Here is an 18,680-nt window from a genome sequence, read left to right as displayed (position 1 = left end):
TTTACACATCTTTATAATATTGTTCTTTCTGTAGAATCTAAATGAGTATTTTTTTTAGACTCCTGAAAGTTCGTGGTAAACGATGTCGACACATTTTATTTTCGGAATTTGTGAAATCATAGTTACATACACATCTGTTGAAAATCTGCTAAGGATTGCCTGATAGGAACATTTTTATATAGTGCCCTATTTATGAGCTTCCTTGCTGATTGCATTTTAAGAGAATGTCTCCCTGCACAGATGACATTCAGTTTCCTAATTCGCTTTTAATAAGGCAATCCTTTTCAGAGATTTATTTGCTTAAGATAATGAGGTAGGATTACAGAGGAATTAACTGCAATGCTATTAAGTTTTTTTTCCTTAGGTCTAACCTTATGCTTCCAGTTTGAAAGTAAGCTGAGATTTATTTTTCCTAGGTTACACAACAAATTCAAGACCAGAAGACAAAAAGGGAGCTGAGGTAGTAATTCTTCGGAAGAATTAAAACACCAATGTCTTTGAGGTATGTTTGTTTTGGAAATGCTGTTAATTATTTGTTAATCTTGCTGCTATGTATAAGAGTAGTGATGAGTGCTTTTGAACATTAGTGACTTTTTCACATCTTCAGATGTAGCTTGATTTGAAAGGAAACTCCAAAATAAACTTTTTCTCCCTTTATTGATAAGCATGGGCAATTAGTTATAAAACTGCTTCTCTTTTATCTGGCACTATCTTTCTGTCTAGAAGATTAGATATAACCAGTTGCAAAGCTAAAAACCCTAGAGGTTTTGTCTCCACCATTACAGCTTTCTTCATATGCCATAGTTAGTATGAAAAATTCCAAAACAAGAATGTTCTGGAAAAATCTGTAAACACTTTTCATTTTGTATGTGATATAGATTGCTATGTTTTAAATAAGTACAAGAAACATTTCTATCAGCTAGATGTAAAGAAAAGCATGATATAGATAGAAATTACAAATAACAGGGAGGACAACACATCATCAGTAGATAGACTGAGTAATGGAGGATACACTCAGGAAATTCATCATTGCCTTTCCACAGGTTTAAAAATAGCCTATGTAACACTGTTCCTCAGTTACAAAAGTTGTTTGAACTCAGTAAATAGGATTCCACTTTTTTTAAATGTATCAGAAAAGTTTGTAGGGTACTAAATAAATATAGTTGATGTTAATTTCATTTTAGGTCTAGATATCACTTAGCATGTCCAGAAGCTTTAACAGAGCAAATTGTCTTCATACAGTCAAAAACATGGGGGCCAAAAAGCATTAATTCTGTTACACTTGGGAAATATTTGTGTTTAGGTTAACATTTCTGGAACTTCGTCCAAACCTAGTTTTCTGTTTCTTATAATATAGTGAGTTTCAAAGGGTTTTTGTTGTTGTTGTTGTTGTTGTTGTTTTTCTCTTAGAGGAGCAATTTTCTCACAACAGTAATATTCAAATTCAGTTATTACTTCAGGTGACAATTACTTCAATCCTCACCTGAAGCTCTCTTCTTTTTGCAGGAGCTGTATCTCACCAGCATAGTCTTTTCTACATTCCTATCACATCTGTTCAATTTTGTTCATATTTGACTTGATAGAAAGACGATATAGAAGTTTTGGCTAGAGACACAGCCTTCTCATGGCTTGTTAAGTAATGCAAGCCTATAGTGTGATACATGCAGTCTAAAAATATATTTTCCGCTTTAAAGAAAAACCTGTTAGTTTCCTCCTCCTTCAAAGGCTATATTTATTTGAGCTTTCTTTAAAAACTACCTACTTACCCAAGACCATTGATGTCTAGGATTCTTTCCTTTTCCTTTGCTTTAGATGTTTAATACTAGGTTTGCAGCCTTTGGTGTTGAGAAGTTGAGTTCTGTAAACTATCTTTGTATAATATTATTCACAATGAATGCATTCAGAGCACCTTTTTTTGCCTCCTAGCATTTGTAACCACAAATACCTCTCTTATAATGTCAGTCTTGTTTCCTTGGAGAAGCAATAATTGAAGTACTTCAATAAATGACGAGAGAAATCAGCAAATATATTTTAACATCTTTAACGGATTATTTTCTTATCTGACAGCATACCTAAATTTTATATTAGAAAAAGGAATTTAGAACCATTGTTGAACTTTTGATGAGGGTCTACACATGTGCCAGTGACATCTGAGCACAACGCTTCTTGATAAATGAAAAATCTCCATTGCCTTTTCATGACTCCCATTGAGATATGTACTTGTTCCTCAGGGCAAAATTTGTCTCACAGATTGTATTTGATTTGTAATCTAAGGATAGAAGCTCACACTATCAGTGTTAAATACATGTAGCTTTCAGAAGCATGGTAAGGCAGTATTTTTATATTCAGCCATCAGAAAAAATGTTTAAAGAAAAAAGGATCTCATTTTAGTGGGTCTGCTGAAGCAAGACACCCAAGTAAAATAGTTAGTAATATTTAATCAGTATGCTTTAGCTTCATATGTATTTCTGAAGTTTGACATATTTTTGCCTAACCTTATCCCTCAGTGATCCCATGCAGGTTTTGTTATGTAATTTTTTAAGCCTTTATAAAATCTTCCCTTTCTCTCAGTTGTGGAGGCATAATTGTAAAACTCCAGGCAAGATGTAATCTCTTATGAGGAAAAACGAAGCAAAACATGTCTGCCCTTTCTCATTCAGTTTGCCAGATTATTTAATGTTTTTCAGTTTCGTATTTCTGTAATTTCACAGAGTTACACGATGGTCAGGTTACCGTGTAATTTTAAATGGATTTTGAGTGGATTATTTAATCTGCAGTTCCAACATTTCTGAAACTGCAGAGCGATGTTATGGTCAGGTTACCCAGGTTATTTCAAATTACTCATCAATAGTAGTTTCCATGGTAAACATAGTCCTGGGTGACAGAGAGGACTCTGACTTTAACATGTGAGAGCCTTTATGTTATATAATAATCATAGTAGGGGAGAGATAACTTTTGTCGCCAGGAACTGTTCTTCCTCTCTCTGTATACACATATATCTCCTTCCTCGGAGGCTTCACATTAGGCTTTAAGAAATAATTTTCTGATTATCTGAAGTTGTACTTTAATATCTCCTCTGGTGTTACAGGTCTTCTTTATCAAACAGTGTGAGGAGCTACTAAAAAAGTTCATGCTCATGCTTTTGAAATAGTCTGCCTTACTGAATCAGTAAACCTTAATGAAATAAATGAATGGAAACATGCAAATGCATTTAAACCGTACTTGTTCCAAATTAACCTGAAGTGTATATTACTGTCGGCTTAAAGAGGCTATGTACCAAATGTTGAGTGACTTTTGTATGTGGTTTATGTATCTGTATTAGTTTACACCATGCATAATACTCCAGCATATATTTGTCTGTTCCAGGCACGCATAGAATATAATGTATTCTCTGAAATGCAGAACTCAGAGACTTTGAACCCTTAGCCTTCTTCTATGTCATGATTTTTGATATCCTGACTACTGTTAGAACTGAACTTGTAGAAAGCAGAAAAAAAATAGCAAACCCAGTGATTTAATTCTGCTTCTCTGACTTAGAATTAAGCCACCTGATCTTCCTAGTGATCCTGCGCATATATTGTCTTTATATATGGTTGTATACATAAAGCATGTGTACAGTTTTGCGACAGTATGAAGTGCATGCTGCATTCTTTTGATGTATCTACCTTTTAAAAATTAATTAAAGAGAAGAGTTTATACATGGAGCACCCTAAATGTTGATAAACTTCTGTATGTCAGTGTTAAAACCCAACTTGGTAAATGCAGATAGAACTTTCAGAGCTACCTTATCACAGATATATATATATATTTATGATGGGGCTAAAGAAACTCTCACCCTTCTTGCAAGGTTGAATTGCACTTTTCAAGATATAAACCAAGATGTTAATTGCCTAAAGAAATGGACTTTGAATCAACATTGGATTTTAGCCTCCCTTAGTACTGTGAGAAAAGTGGGCATTTTACTTCCCTGAAAATTCAGAAACATTACAGAATGTTTTGAGTGTTTTGTCAAATTAAGTTGAAAAACATTTTAAAGCAGGAAGTTGATTGAAGTTTACAATAAAAACCAAATTAAATTTTGAATATATGAAAATTAAATATTCTGAACTTTTCAAGGTTTCCTACTCTGCAAGTCATTTTAAAAACTGAAATAAAACTGAAAAAATATTTCACAAATTCACATTTCTGGCTGTAGAATCAAGATAAACAGATCAAGAAGATTTGATTACATTTGAGCTAATGTAAAAGGGGGAAGCAATTGATCAGAATTTTATCACAGTCTATGTCTTCAAAAAAAGAAAAATTATTTTGAGACCATTTCAGATTGATTATGCAAGTCAGAAATTTTTATTAGTTTGATTGCATAACAACCACAATACGCAACTGTTCTTGGAAGTAATGAAAACTGTAGATATTCAACCATCTTGTCCAAATACATTAGGAAGATTTCAAGGTACATTTCTAAACATAAGATCAAAACAAGAGTAAAAAGCCAGTCATTATTATGACCAGTCTGGACTAGAAGCTGATTTAGTTGAAACCTGTCCATGGTTTTCTTTTTTGCAACCATTCTTGTTTAAAAGTACAAATCCTATGTATTTTGTATGTCTTTTGCTAAATCCATCTCAGCTTCATGTACCCTGTGTGCTCCCTTTTGGCATATAAAGAAAATCGTTGGATACTCATCAGATTGCTTTCCTAGGTGAATTCTGTGGCACATACTTCCTACTCTAGGACTAAAGCAGTGGAAGTGCAGCCGAGGATTGCACATGAAATATAACAGCACGAGGAACCAGGAAGAAGGGGAAGAATTACATGTATTTATCACTCCAGTTGAAGGAAGTGACTTAAGATTCCTAATCAAAACGACCAAGCTCCCAATGTGCCTGTGCTGGGGCAGCGGCTGACCACAGGCTGGAGGGGCCATGGCTGGAGGGGCCATGGCTGGAGGGGCCATGCCCTCCCCTTCCAGGCAGGCACAGTCCCACCACGCTGGGGCTGAGGCAGCTGCTAAGGGCAGGGGAAGGTGAACCAGGGCCCTGGCACTTGACAGTGGTGCAGGACTGCAATGTGGGATCTGATGCAGAAGTCATCCCCTCTGAAGCCATTTTAGAGTGAAAACTGGGTTTGTACTTTGCATGCAAAGCCCTGCATAAGGTATGATCTAATCAGCAAGGGGTCAGTCATTTTGTATATGTGACTGATTTGAATTGGTTAGTTCTGGCACCTGCTACCTTGCTATTTGCATTTGCCCAGTTTGACTTTATTTATAAGTATTTGTTTAGAATCTAACAGATCCAAAAAGACACTGAAATTCAGATTTCTAATTCCTATTTTCCCTGTATCTGTAATTCAAAATGGTTATTGTTTATACCCTCTCCAGTGAAATTTCAAGTGAACAAAATTACATGCTTATATTTTTCTTTCAGAACACATGGGAACACAGCTTAACATATGTCACTAACAGCACTTGAAAACTAGGACTTACAAATGCACAAGTGTCAGTATTTACCTAAAATTTTATTATTTCTCTTTTATGTTAATTCTGTGGGTTTACTAACAGTATTAATTACTTTTTCCCAACAAATACTTGATTATCCTTGTGAGTTTTGATTCCTGCTTCTTCCGGTTATGTTTTTGGTTTTGGGTTGGTTTTTTTTTCATATACAGAATCTTTATGAAACAGCTGAACAGTGCAGTATAACTCTTTTAAAATATGGATTAAGAAAGAACACCTCTTCAGCAGGAAAGAATAAATGGTATTTCTGCTTCTTACTTTCAAATAAGTTTAGTTTCAAAAGACTGTCAAGTTCGAACAAAATAATGCTTAATCGGTAAGGTTGCCTGAACGAGAATACATGCTAGATTTATTTCTTCTAGATACTCTAAAATTACAGTGTCCAGATCTGGACCACACTCAGTGGAGTTTTTTCTGCTTATTTTTAATGGATCAATTTTCGAATGCTGAAGCTGATCAGTCCCTGCTCTTGAGATAAAATTCCAGCCATCTATAGATAGCACACAATTAACTAGAGGGGAAAAGGGGAAAACCAGGAAGGAAGTACATGCAATACACAGAGCGTCTATCTCTCTATGCTCTGTATTCTGTGTCAATTTTAATGGGTCTGTAATTAGGTCACAGGACTGATTGATATCAGCACTTAGCTTCCTGGGTGACATCACCCTCTCCTTCATTCCCTAATACGGATTAAGATGTTGACACATAGAATATTCTATTTCCTGGACAGAGAAAAGTAACTAATTAAACCTGTCATAGACTTGACACTGCCAGAATTATTTACCAATATAGCAGTGAAATGGAGACTAACAAGAAGGAAGAGCACAGGGAGCTTGTGGAAAGAGCACAGATACGCTTGCAGCCTGTGTGTGTGAAGGAGTTTGGTTTAAAGAAACAAAGACAGGACTAGGCTGGGACAGGAGCAGTCATGAGTAAAATGATGGTGCATTTCCAATCCTCAGGCAGAAAAAGTGAGGCAAAATACTGGTAAAAACCTTTGAGATGAACAAGAAGGCAACTATTATAATGCATGGCAAAATGCACAGAGATCTTGGCATGAGAGCAGAGTAGTAAGTGCCCAAAAAGCATGCTTTTCAAAGAGATTATCAGATGGAACGAAAAAGTGAGAATGGAGCCTTATACATATTTCTATACATAGAAGGCTCATAAATGTAGCTAAGCACACAGCTTAGAATGGTGCTTCCTACTTTAAAAATAGCTGCCATGTCTCAGACGGAACATACAAGGTTGTTTCTGTATAAAATTTTATGACCTAACAATAATCTTTAATTTTAAAAAATGTATAACAGTTAAATAGTTTTATGTTGCAGCTGAAAGATAGCTTAATGTGATCAATAGGACTTTTTATTATTTTCTTGTCAGGGCGTCTATCCCTTTTTTCACTTTTTTTTAAAATTTTTTTGAGATGCTATTTGCCCAATACTGATTTTAATTTATAAGATGGAATACTTAAAAACAAGACTTTTGAGTTTTTAGGATTTTTGGTGTTAAAAGAATGAAAAGCTGAGGAAGTGTATTTTTCTGATCTTGCATGTAGGATATATTTGTGTTTGAGACACTGTTGGCTGGTATGAGATGACTTAAGGGAGGACTAAGAGGAATAAAGTCAGACGTGGCTGTAAAAACTCACATCTGATTGTAAGAGCAGGCTGGAGCAGCACAATACATGCTTGGCTGTGAGAACAGAAGAAAATAAGTTTGTAAAATTTTGTGGTGGATGATACTGGTGCAAGAGTTGAGCCTCAGAGATTTCTTTTACAAGTGTGAGTTGGAACTTAGTTCATGTGTGCTACCTATAAAAGGTCTGATATCTTTTTGATGTTCTTTACTGGAGATGGAGAGAATCCTTATACATACATCTGCAGTCTGCAGTAAGTAACAGTTGACTCTTCCATATATGCTTTCAAATAAATTAGGAAGGGTGTTGGAAACAGCATTCTGATGTTGTTTTATACAGGCTTTCATCTCATATATCTATTTGACATTTGTAATTTCTGAGCTTTATGAAATGCACTATTTTGTTTTAACAGCTGTGTTACTTTCCAGTTATTTCTTTTGAGAGGTCTTAGTGTCAGGTTTGTTGTAGGAAATAGTAGGGATGTCCTATGAAATCCTGCTACAGTACTGCTCCTGACAAAATGAAAATCAAATACGCAGGTTTTATTTAGAAGCACTACGAATAGGCTTAATCCAAAGTGATACAGAAGCTGTAATGAACAAAATGAATGGCTTACTGGCACCTGATCTCACAGGGGAAGAAGCAGAACATACAAAGCATATCTCAGAGATTTAAAACAAGTGGTTGCATTCCTTTCATGTTAAGGCTGGAGTAATCAGAATTATTTTTTTCCCAAGTCTCTCCTTTCATGCTCACTTTTGAAATAAGACTGAATTCTGTGTTATCCAGGTGCTCAATAAAAGATCAAAATGCATTGAATCTTGTGTGTTATAGTTTTCCTCAAGTAGAGGGACAGAAAGCAGAAATGAATTTAAGTAAAACACAAAAGCTTCACAAAATAGTCTCTTATAAAATTGCATGTGTTTCTGAGTAATATGTTTTACTAGAAATCATTGGTATGACTAAAAAAAAAAAAAAAAAGTAGTGGATACTAACAACCCTTGACAAATCATCTTATTGGTCATTAGCCAGAGATTTTATTTTATTTGCTTCCAGAGTTAAAATTTTGAGCAGAAATTGAGTTGTGAGTGAGAAGACATCTGCTGCCCAGAATTTTTAGCCATACAGTCGTTTGAATGGATAAAACAGCGATAAGCTTTAAACTTCATAGAGTCTAATAAAGTTAATATTAAAATTTGGACACTTCAATTTTACACTATCTGTGAAAAGCTAGTGTCGCCATTAGTTCAATTCCTCTGGCTTTCAGGAGTATACAGGATTATTTTACAAACCTCTCCCTGCAAAGAAAAAAAAAAAAAGGCCAACAGACTGATGTGTTTCTCAAAAGTTTAAAACTTGTATTGGGGAGATGTCTGACTCTCCCTTCTCACCTTCCTTCACGTTGAAGCACATGTGTGGGCTACTGGAGAAATCACTGATCTTTGACAACCACCAATGCATGTCTGCAGGTCTGCACAGTCGAAGTTTTTACTCTTCTGTTACAAAGTTTTTATTCAGGAGACCTTGTACCAGTGTTTCAGAAATAAACGAGGCAGTCTGCTACTTTCAGGTTCACTGCAGACTCATGGAGGTGTTTCTTTGTCCGTATGTACTTGTCACTTTTTTGAACCATCTTCTACAGCAGTGGTTCGCAACCTTTTTTTGACAAGGAATCTTCACCACCCTCTACCTGAACTGCAGGCTCCAAATCAGTCCCTCTAGCTTCGCCCTCTCTGAGGACTCTGACACCCTACTCTCACTCACTTCTACTGACATTTCTTCATCATGTCCTTGTTGCTGACTTTGGCCAATATCAGTGCAGCTCTCCAAAGTGCAAGTCCCAGCACAGAATTTAGGTCCTGTAGCTTTTCTGGACTCACATTGATGGACACCACACTTTGCAATGGTTGGAACTATTTCTTCATATTGATTTCACTTTTTTTTTTTTTTTTTTTTTTTTTTTTCATGTAAGGGTAAATTCTGAAGTAATCATATGCTCTCACAAGCTGTGCTTCCATTAGGGTCCTGTACTACCTAAATCTTAATTCATCTCTCCTTGTTGCAAAGATTTTTGAGTTGAAAAAGTGCCTGCCAAAATATTCACTGCATACTTTAGTATCTTTTTTTAATTGAATAAAATCATTAAATTATTCATGAATGGTTTGTTTTACCTTTTTTATAGATAGCTGCAGTGAGGAGTTTCTTATTTTCTTTCATTCATGTCAGACTTTTTCAGAGTACATAGGGAGTTTTAGTTCTTCATGGTTTAGTTCTTAAAATTCTTTGAGGAGCCTGAACTGGGACACTCTGTGTTCAGCCCTGCAGTATGTTAGCTGGCATCAGTGAAATAGTATTTCGAAGGTAGGAACCAGTGACCCAGTTGCATAAATTCTTGCCCCTCCTCTTAGTCCCACTGAATTCAACTGTACCTCATGCTTCAAGAGGAGCAAGTAGATACACAAAAGTAATTGTTTTCAAAAGCAGTCTCATACATCATCAAAATTTGAAAAAAATGCATTATGCATAAAGAGTTTAATATTCTGTTCTGCCATTGAGAGACAAATGTAATCCCTATTAAAAAGATGTATGCTGAGCATTGGCAGCTGACATGGTCCTGTAGTGTAAATTTGAATTGCTAAATTTCACAATAAATAATTATTATTGAGATCTTTCTTAATATGATGCAAAATTGGGTTTACTCTGGAAGTTTAGATTAAATTACAAAAATAAAGTTAATATAACTTACCAATGGGTAAAGCACATGTGCTTTATACATCATCCAAGATGATTTATACATCATCTTACAATTGTGACTGGTTTTGGGGAAAGGTTGAGGGATTATTATTTTGAGGAGACTAACTAATCTTTAATTTTCAAAGGTAGTAAAGGAGTGGGTTTATAAATCAAACATGGATAATAACAACACAATACTAAAGGCTTTAAGAATAGACATACAGTATTTAATTGAGAAACAGAAGGTCAGTGATGCTGATGAGGGGTAGAATGTAAACATCCCCAAGCGAATGCCCACTCAAGGCTTTATATACATAAAATTTTGCTGTGGAAACATACCTACACTGCTTCTGTAACCAATCTGGCTTATTTTTTTAACAATAGTTGACAGCTAATCGGTAATTGAAAGCTGTCTTAACATTGCAGCTGAAGCATTTGAAGAAAAAAAAAAATCCATCTATCTCAGCTATATTTCAGTAATGTATTTTCTACTGTTCCTAAGTAAAATTCAAATAATGTTTTTAAAGTGTCTATATATTATAGGTAAGGTTCTTGCCAGCAAGTGATGGTTGAGAAAAAGGGATCATTTGAGATCATTTACATCCCCATTTTTTTTTTTTCCTTAGTTTGAGAACTTGCATCTTGTTAGTATTCCAGGCATAATGCAAAGTCCTTTCTAGTCCCCACTCTCTCCTCCCTGCAAATTGTAGAACAATATGTGGTTTAGAAGGGTGCAAAGTTGGAAGGAAACTTGTGATATTTTTGTTTATATTTATGTTGTGATAGTTGTTTGTGTTAAATTGTGTTAAATTGGTTGTATATGTTATGTATATAGATGACTTCCAAGTGAGAAAACAAGCAGGTTTATTGTACTAAAACCTTTTTGCTAATATTTGTGTATTTCAGGAAGTTTTTCTTTATAAGGTCATTGATTTTGGAATTTGACAGTAACTGTCATGTTCCATTCAGCTAGATTTGGCTTTTTCCTTGTGTAACACGCCAGGAAAGTCCGTTTTCATCTTTTCAAAGACAGGAACATCTACAAATTACAATAAGAAAGTGATAAAAAGGTAAGTAATTACCTTACAGAGCACTAAACAAGTCGAATTGAAGACCCTGGACTCAGCTCATCTGAGGTCCTCTGATTGCTTAAATTCTGGTCTTTTGCTATATCTACTGCAAAGGCAAGGAAAAGGGAAAACATACATATACTAAGGAAAACATCTGAAATTTAAATCAGCTTAGTGAAATTACTTCTTAAAAATTCTGTATTACTCTTATTGGAGAGCTTTCTGATTAACATGTAATGTTCAGGCTTTGCTTTCATGATATGTTTTGGAACAAGGTAACATTGTCTTTCAACAAAGTCTTTCTCAGGTCATCTGAAAATTCTGCAACATAATACTTTTTAATTGCCTGCATATTTTAAATTTTGATAAGTTACATGGTCAATGATCTACCTCTCAGAGAAGAACAAGTAATAATTTTGTCACAGTTGCACAGTCTTCCAAATCCTGACAGTGTTTCATTGTGTTTCCTCTTAATAGAGTGACTTTAGCAGTTCTAGAGGAAGAAGGTTGAAGCTTTGAACACTTATTCATCTTTGACATCTATAGTTTTCAAGCGCTGTTAAGGTTAAATGGGAGTTCATTTACACTCTATTTCATTTACTAAGTGCTCTCATAACTAAATGCAGATCCATGTAATTTAGTGGTAGAAAGAAAATTCATTAAGATTCCTGATTAGGAAAAAATGTTAACAGAACTGCAAAGGTTACAGAAATTTAGCTCCTGCGTAAGGTAAATTAAGCACAAACCACATTCCTGTAACATGAAAGAGATTGCTTAAACTGTAACTGACAAGAAATTTCAAAATTAATTTTCATCATCTGTGTACACCAAAAGCAAAAGTAAGCATACATTTATTAAATCAGTATAAATGATAAAATTCCTTCAGATTTCATGCCTTTTGTAATATATTTGTTCTATTAGGCATGAAGATTAATTATTACTGCAAATACTGATGGACTTTAGGTTACTTCAAATTTTATTTTAAAAATGAAAAATAAACTGAATTAAAAGACATGAACCTAATTAAAAGACATTTGCTCAGTATCTCTGGAAAAACAGGTAGCCTTTGATTTTTTTTCTAGTGCCCAAATTGGTATTTCATCTAAACTGTCACTTTCAGGAAGTCATGAAAAACAAAGGGCTGGAAAGCTTTACCTTTGACTTCAGTGGAGCTAAAAGTTCACCATCAGTTATAGTAATATTTGGATAATATAATGATCTAATAATAAGGAAACATAGAGGCTCTGATTACTGTTTTAAAGTTAAAAATGCTCATATTTGGTTTTGGTTTGATTCTGTAACTTTAAGCATATACTTAGATACAGCCACATGAGCACAACATGCTTTTCACCTCACTCTTGAAAATATTTTCCTACCATTCCTATAGCATTTATCTCATGATGACATTCAAACATATTTTGACAAATAATTAATTCCTAAAAGTACCTGGTGCCTCTCCTGTAAAAGGATGTTGAAGATCTATAATAGGATTCTGCTTGAACTGCCACAAACTTACTCTGTTCAATTATGTCAATCTAAATCTAGGACACATTTTTTATGCTGTCATTACATCTCAGTTACACTAACACTTCTGTTAACTGTTTTTGATGATCATTTTTACATTAGTTCAAACGTTAGTTTAAACATAGTTCGAGAGTTTTTCTTTAATACGAAATTGTTGTCAAGTATATGTGGTACTAGTAGAGGTAGAGATAGAGCTCCACTGAATTGTCTCAAATGACCTGTTCTGCAATACTGCACCTGTGCCCATATGCCTGTGCATAAGTGGTTTTTGCCCTTTGGTTACTATGATGCAGATTTGAAGGGGGAGGGCAGTCGAGTTTGGAATAAGTGGACCTCTGGAGGAGTCGCAAGGGTTCTGTGGTTCAGTGGAGGCTGATCCCTGCACAGAGACTGCTCTCTGTGTAGCACTCTCTTAGGAGTGCACAGTCTCAATTGCATGATGCTAGAGCACCTGACTAGCAGTGAAACATTCCCTTCTCCTTCGGCTGTGGTCTGGGCTGTGTCCAGCTCTGAATGTAATGGTACTGATAAAATCTTGTCTAACTTTTTATTCACCACTATTGTCTCCAAGATAACTTTCATTATAACAGCCTTCCATTTCTCATTAAAAAAAAACCAAACTAAAAACCCCCAAACAACAAAGAAACCCCAAACCACCACCACCCCCCACCCCCAGCTGAGTTCCAGTTATTTTTACAAAACCTGACAGATAAAGAAAAATTTTACAAATAAGGACAGGAGATTTTCCATCCTCCACATACCAAACTTCTCTGTGTTGTTTGGACTGTAAGGCACCTTCCAATTTAGATATGTGAATCTCATTAGCATGCTCTTTATGCTCTTTTTCGGATCACTAATGAGGAATTTAATTAAAACATGACCTAGCACTCATCCCAGCAGAATTCACCAGACACCTCCTTTTGACATGATGCATTGCTGTTATTCACTGATCCACGATTTAAATACTAGCTAGTTTTCAAAGCAGCTGTGAGCAGGGGTGGAATACCACTTTATTAGGGGCAAGTTAATGAATTCTAAAAAAAATAAAAAATAAAAAATTAAAAGGCCTTCACTGAAAGAAAATGTACAGAACTACATTCTGCCTCTCTTCATGAAATAGCCTTGTTAATAAGCTAACAAAACTTATTACTTCATAACTCAGATTCAAAACAATGACATTCTATTTTTTGCATTAAGGAGATAAGAAAGATTAAAGGCAAATATTAACTGACAAGCTCTTGTCATATTTTTCAAAGAATTATGTCATTGAGGCCTGAATTTACAGCTCTTCATTCTGAAGAGTATTATGTGGTAGCAGTGCTGGGGAAATTGGTATTGCAGAAGTGATAAAACATTGTTTCTTTGGTTTGACCAGCTCTTCTGATAATTTAATTAAGCTGGCTACTGTGCACAGACTGTCTCAGAAGTTCTCATTATGCAAAGAATTCCTTTCCTATATATATATTTTTTTTCCACATCTGCTAGTGCCCAAATCTCCTTACTAGTCAAAATAAAACACAAAAAGGATAAGGAGGAGTGAGTGTAGTAGAATGTGTAGAGCAGGATCAATTAGGACAGGTTGTGTCTACTCATGGTCTGAACATCTCCAAGGATGTAAACATTTCTCCAACCTGTTACAGTGTTCAATGACCCCTACAGTGAAACATTTTTGTTTCCTTACATTTAAATGTAATCTCTTGTATTTCAGTTTGTGCTTATTGCCTGTTGTCTTGTCACTAGGCACCACAGAGAAAACCCAGGCTCTGTCTTTATTGCTCCCCCCCGCCCCCCCAGGTACTGAGGTGCATCAATAACTTGAGACTCCATTCAGCTATTGATGGGTGTCATTTGGGGCACTCTCAGTTGACCACCTGCACAGAGGAGAGGGAAGAACCACAATGACAAAGGGTCTGTGTGTGACCATACACCTGTTGGAGCAGCAGTTCTAGTATGCACTGGATAGCTCAAATGGCAATAATGCTTGTGCTTTGGAAATTTAATTGATCTTGAATAATCAGTATGAAAGATTTAATGAAATATTCAGAAACATAGTACATAAAATTGATCAGTGTGCTTATTTTCTACTACACCTAAACATATGTAATGAAGAATGAGACATTTTTTCCACTGCTGTACATCAGAACATGGCTGCAATTCAGGGAGAAAAAGAGAGTTTATGGCCTTTGGAAAAAGAGGCTAGGGACTCATAATGATTACAAAGATGTTGCGAGGCTATGCAGGGTGGAAATCAGGAGGTCTAAAGCCCAGCTAGAAAATAATCTGTCTTGAGCAATCAAGGGCAACAAGAAACATTTCTATAAGTATGTCAACAGCAAAAGAAAGACCAGGGAGAGGCTCCATCCCCTCCTAGACACAGGAGGAAACATGGCAATGAGTGATGAGGAAAAGGTTGAGGCTTAATGCTTTCTTTGCCTTAGTCTTTAATAACAACTTGAGCATGTCCAAAGAAGGGCAATGAAGCTCGTGAAGTGCCTGGAACACATTTCATATGAGGAACGGCTAAGGGAATTGGAGTTGTTTAGTCTGGAGAAGAGGAGGCTGAGGGGAGAATTCATCGCCCTCTACAGATGCCTGAAAGGAAGATACAGACAACAGGAGATGAGCCTCTTTAACCAAGTAATAAGTGATAGGACAAGAGGTAATGGCCTCAAATTGCACCAGGGAAGGTTTAGACTAGATATTAGGAAGCATTTCTTTCCAGAAGGGGTTGTTAGGCGTTGGAATGGGCTGCCCAGGGAGGTGGTGGAGTCCCCATCCCTGGAGGTGTTTAAGAGTTGGATCGACATAGCGCTGAAGGATATGGTGTAGTTGGGAACTGTCAGTGTTAGATTAATGGTTGGATTAGATGATCTTCAACGTCTTTTCCAACCTAGACAATTCTGTGATTCTGTGTAACAAGGCTAGATGTACTGAGGGAATCCAGCCTCCTCAGTCAGAAGACAGAGACTGGCAGAACGAACCCCCCAAAATCCAGGAGGAGACAGTCAGTGACCTAATGTATCAGATAGACACACACAAGTCTATGTGACCAGATTGGATACACCCGAGGGTGCTGAAGGAGCTGGCTGGGGCGCTCGCCAAGCCACTTTCCATCATTTACCAGCAGTCCTGGCTGACTGGGGAGGTCCCGACTGATTGGAAATTGGCCAGTGTGATGCCCATCTATAAGAAGTGTTGGAAGGATGATCCGGGAAATTACAGGCCTGTCAGCTTGACTTCGGTACCTGGGAAGCTGATGGAGCAGCTCATCCTGAGTGCCATCATACAGCACATGTGGGACAACCAGATGCTCAGGCCCAGTCAGCATGGGTTTATGAAAGACAGGTCCTGCTTGACAAACCTGATCTCCTTCTATGACACGCGACCTGCTTATTGGATGAGGGAAAGGCTGTGGATGTTGTCTACCGTGGCTTCAGTAAGGCCTTTGACACCGTTTCCCACAGCATTCTCCTGCCAAAACTGGCTGCTCGTGGCTTGGATGGGAACACGATTTGCTGGGTAAAAAACTGTCTGGATGGCCAGGCCCAAAGAGTTGTGGTGAATGGAGTTAATTCCTGTTGACGGCCGGTCATGAGTGGTGTCCCCCAGGGCTTGGTTTTGGGGCCACTCCTGTTTAACATCTTTATTGATGATCTAGACAAGGGGATCGAGTGCACCCTCAGTCAGTTTGCAGATGACACCAAGTTGGGTGGGAGTGTTGATCTGCTCGAGGGTAGGGAGGCTCTGCAGAGAGACCTGGACAGGCTGGAGCCATGGGCTGAGGCCAACTGGAGGAGTTTCCATAAGGCCAAATGCCGGGGGCTGCCCTTGGGCCACAACAACCCCCAGCAGGGCTACAGGCTTGGGGCGGAGTGGCTGGAGAGCTGCCAGTCAGAGAGGGACCTGGGGGTGCTGATTGACAGCCAGCTGAACAGGAGCCAGCAGTGTGCCCAGGGGGCCAAGAAGGCCAATGGCATCCTGGCTTGTGTCAGCAATAGTGTGGCCAGCAGGGACAGGGAAGGGATCTGACCCCTATACTTGGCACTGGTGAGGCCGCCCCTCGATTCCTGTGTTCAGTTTTGGGCCCCTCACTACAAAAAGGACATTGAATGGCTCGAGCGTGTCCAGAGAAGGGCAACAGAGCTGGTGCAGGGTCTGGAGCACAGGTCGTACGAGGAGCGGCTGAGGGACCTGGGGGTGTTTAGTCTGGAGAAGAGGAGGCTGAGGGGAGACCTCATCGCCCTCTACAGCTACCTGAAAGGAGGTTGCAGAGAGCTGGGGATGAGCCTCTTTAACCATGTAACAAGTCACAGGACAGGATGTAATGGCCTCAAGTTGCACCAAGGAAGGTTTAGACTGGATAAGAGGAAGCATTTCTTTCCAGAAGGGGTTGTTGGGTGTTGGAATGGGCTGCCCAGGGAGGTGGTGGAGTCCCCATCCCTGGGGGTGCTTAAGAGTCAGGTTGACATAGCGCTGAGGGATATGGTGTAGTTGGGAACTGTCAGTGTTAGGTTAATGGTTGGACTGGATGATCTTCAAGGTCTTTTTCAACCTTGATTATTCTGTGATTCTGTATTCTGTCGTGTGCTGGTAGACTTAAGGGAAAGTTAAATGGTTTAAAACTGGTTTTGTGATCCTAATGAAAGAATAGACCTGTTGTACAATATCTCACTAGAGCTGTACATGCTACATGTTTTCAGTGCCAGAAGTCCCTTGTTTTAAACAGGAATTATACAAATAAGGGTGAATATAGACAGTTATATTTGGATAACATTGTTAATGAGCAATCATTTAGAGAACTGGAATGGTAAGGGTAGCGTTAACTACTGAGGCACACTGCACAAATAAGAGATACAAAGCTAAATATCAATACATACTTCCCCAAAACAAGAGCTGCTGTAGAATGTTTAAGGGAAATAGTTGAAGCCCTTCTACTTGGGAAGTACAACAAGTGGACAGACAATCTCTTTTATGGCAGTTTTGAAGCTCTTCAACTATGTTTTCAGAGCTTGAATTTTATGGTATATTAGAAACCTGCTTTTATTAATATTATCCCCCAAAATGCACAAAGAAATTCCTGTGCAAATATGATATAGTGACAGAAGCATTCTTTTAAGAACAAGACTTATCTAGAACATTTACAAGATTATGAATTATATTTCATGAATGCCATTTAAGAGTTGCACTTGAACGTCAGCTAGAGCACCAGCTTGTTTCCTTTAATTAACAAAATTGTGTAATAGAAGAGTAACTGAAATGCATCAGTGTGAAGAATATCTAGATCTTTACATCTCTTATCCCTTTTCAGTTTCCTTCACCTATTCTTCCCAGTTGCAGTCTATATTTTGGAGCTGCTAGTCCCTTTCATTCTAACACAAAACTTGAATCACTTTCTTCTTCTTCTCCTCACCCCCCTCCCTTTTTTTTTTTTTTTTTTCCCCCCTAACATCTTGCTTAAAGTTTTGAGATTCATCTTTCTGTCTTTCTGTTAAATGAAACTCTTTTAGAAGATACTCTTCTGGTATCATTCTTCAGGAAATGTGCTGTGATATGTGATGAGGCTAGAATTGTATCTGGATTCTCCACTTGTGGAGAAGCAAATTGCCTGAGATAATAGAAGTTTGGCCAGCTTCATAGTTGCAGAAGATAAAGGTCAGTCTTTGAGTCCAAGAAATAATACTACAGAAATCTTTTAAAAGCTTGAATTAATTAATACTGCCTCAAAAAATCTTGTATGGAGTATTAGTATTATTTTACAAGTCATCTGAGGTTAAGGTCTGTTTTTAAAAATAAGGATCACAGTTTGAAATATCAGAAGGATGACTTTTCCGTTCTGATAAGCACCCCAAAATATATGTACTTTGAGAGTCATTGTGAATGTCAGTTTTAAAAACTAGACTGATCTTCCTCAAATTAGGCAGTAAGAATAGAAATTCTTTGGGTTTAGTTCTAGTATATTTATTAAAGACAAAAAAGATTTTGTGCTGACAAGTGTATTTATAAATCTTGTTCTTGCTTCTTCATCCTGTGTCTAAATTAAGTAGGTCACTATCTTCATGATAATGTCTAAGCAATAATCTCCTTAGAAAAGACAAATTTAGTGTAATGTATTCTTCAGTGACATAACCCACCAGACTGGTTTGGGGCACAAGATATTTATTTCAGTCAACAGGTCTCAGCCTTATTGTGTTTTCTA

The 18,680-nt window shown here is 37.2% G+C and overlaps 1 protein-coding gene across 2 annotated transcripts in view; it reads left to right on the top strand.

Moving 5' to 3' along the window:
• Positions 1 to 18,680, top strand: part of CDH18 (cadherin 18) — a 582,223-nt gene that overhangs the window by 235,140 nt on the left and 328,403 nt on the right. For both annotated transcript variants that reach the window (XM_074899541.1, XM_074899542.1), the window contains exon 3: positions 417 to 502. The gene's annotated coding sequence lies outside the window, so the exon portion shown is untranslated. The remainder of the gene's footprint in view (positions 1 to 416; positions 503 to 18,680) is intronic.

Source organism: Athene noctua, chromosome 2 (genome assembly GCF_965140245.1).
Source record: "Athene noctua chromosome 2, bAthNoc1.hap1.1, whole genome shotgun sequence".
Taxonomy (NCBI): domain Eukaryota; kingdom Metazoa; phylum Chordata; class Aves; order Strigiformes; family Strigidae; genus Athene; species Athene noctua.
The sequence above is the reverse complement of the archived record's forward strand: the minus strand, read 5'-3'. Positions and strand labels throughout refer to the sequence as shown.